This window comes from Psammomys obesus, unplaced genomic scaffold (assembly GCF_907164565.1).
Source record: "Psammomys obesus unplaced genomic scaffold, mPsaObe1.curated_primary_1811, whole genome shotgun sequence".
Taxonomy (NCBI): domain Eukaryota; kingdom Metazoa; phylum Chordata; class Mammalia; order Rodentia; family Muridae; genus Psammomys; species Psammomys obesus.
The window spans coordinates 245267-247576 of NW_026589923.1; the positions used below are offsets into that span (position 1 = coordinate 245267).

General features: G+C 48.8%; 1 pseudogene; it reads left to right on the top strand.

The window, feature by feature from the left end:
• The first annotated feature begins 742 nt into the window (after positions 1-742).
• Positions 743-1964, top strand: LOC129675495 (single-stranded DNA-binding protein 4-like; annotated as a pseudogene).
• The last annotated feature ends 346 nt before the right edge of the window (positions 1965-2310 follow it).

The window sequence follows — 2310 nt, forward strand, 5'->3', positions numbered from 1 at the left end:
TATTTAGAATAGGGTTGGTGTAGGGTTACGTTTAGGGTTAGGGTTAGTGTAGGGTTTTGGTTTAGGGATATTTATTAGGGTTGGGGCTAGAGGATTAGTGTTACAGTTATGTTTAGGGTTAGTTTATGTTTAGGTTTAGGGTTAGGATTATGGGTCGTGTTAGGGTTAGTGTTATGGTCCAGGTTAGGTTAAGATTAGATGGTTAGTGTTAGAGTTAGGGTTAGGTTAACGATTGGGTTAGGTTTATTATTAGAGGTTTAGGGTTAGTGTAAGTTTAGGTTTAGGTTTAGGGGTAGAGTGTTAGGGTTAAGCTTATGTTTAGTGTTAGTGTTGAAGTGTTATTTGGAAGCGTGGTCTAGAATACAGTACATTCACCTCTCTTTAAACTTGTTGAGCCATTGACCACATGATATCTTTGCAGCAAAACAGGGGACACTTTTATAACTAACCCTGATGGCACTTTCCACACATTTGTTTAATGAATATTCATATGTCCATAACCTTGTTAGCATTAGGAGAGTCATACACACTTTTCTTATGTATATGCACAGTGAATGCTACTGCATGTTTACTTCTGCCTAAGCTTGTTAACGCAATTCACCAAATAGCATCTTTGCGAGAAACAATAAACTCCTGAATGCCAAAGCTGCAAGAAGATACCTAGCATTTCTTTAAGGTGTTTTCATACATCTAGGAACATGTCAGTACGGGAGCACTTGCAGATGCTCTCATTTGTGCAAGCATGGAATCATGTACTGTTACTCCTGCATGTGCTCCTTCCAGCAATCAACCACATGGACTTTTTGCAGAAAGCAAAGAACGCCTTGGTAACAAAACTCAATACACATATCATAGTTTTGCTTATGGTGTATGAATACATCAGTGATTGTATTAGATGTCATGCATGTGTGAAGTCACTCCTGTGTGAAAGCACAGCGAACACGGCCTGTTTCATTAGGATAGGGTTAACATTAGAATTAGGGTAAGGGTTAGTTAGGGTTAAGGTTAGGATTAACGTTCACATTTGGTTGTCTAGGCATTTGCATTCCTATGCAACATAGGCTGGAGAGATGGCTCAGAGGTTAAGGGGACTGGCTGCTCTTCCAGAGGTCCTGAGTTTGATTTCCAGCTACCACATGGTGGCTCACAACCATCTATAATGGGATCTGATGCCCTCTTTTGGCCTGCAGGTGCACATGTAGATAGAGCACTCATATATGTAAAATAAATATAGTTTTAAAAATAAAAAGAAATGCAACGTAGGCAGCGAGAACCCACCCACGGCCACAGCTCGTGCTGTGTGCATATGAGTACCTGCTGCATGTGGGGGCACAGAAACCAATGCTCACCAGCCTCCTGTAGGCCTCCCTGGCTCCTAGCCCCTCATCTCGGGTGCCATGAACCCCTCCCCCCTCCTGCATGCACAGGGGCACCCCACGTTGTGAGGCCCGATGCAGAGGGTGACACCTCCGAGGGGCATGGCCAATGTTGGGACCCAGGGATATGGAACTGGCCTGCAGCCCCCACCCAATTCCATGGCCATCAGCCAGGTCCTGCTATCTATGAACATGGGTGGGGGTTGTTAACTCCATTCTCATACTCTTCCTCATTTCCAAGCATCTACACGGGACCTGCAGGAAGAGGCAGAGCCCCTGGAACACCCATCATGCCCAGCCCTGAGGACTCCACCAAGTCCAGCGAGAACATGTATACTATCATGAACCCCATCAGGCCAGGCACCAGCAGGGCTGACTTCCCGCTTGGCCCTGGCCCCGAGGGCCCAATGGCCTCTAGGAGTACAATGGAGCTGCACTACGTGAACGGATCCCTGGGCTCTGGTGATGTGAGCAGGCTGCCAAAGAACTCCCCAGGTGCCCCTGAGAGCTGCCTGAGCAACGCCCCGGGATGACAGCGAGATGGTGGCCGCTGGGATCTTCCTGCATGCTGCACCCATTCCAGAGTGAAAGTGTAAGCACCTGCGTTGACTTCCCAGTGGGTTGGAAGGACTTGGCAGGCAGACCCCAGCGGGGGTGGGGGGGAGGACTCGGGGCCAGAGCAAGACCTTGACCTCAGCGGCCCAGTAATCCCCGGCATGACCATGAGCATGTGATAGCCCTGGCCTAAGCCAAGTGCCCTGCTGGAGAGGTCTCAGGTCATGCCCCTGCACCCGGACTCCTGGCCAGCCCAGCTTGGATGGCTGGCAGGGCCTCCAAGGAGGAATGTCTCATTTTTCTAAACATATATACACAGAAGAGCAAGGACCTCAGAAAAGTGCGGGCCTTCTGATCTGTGTGCTGTCACAGGGCTGGG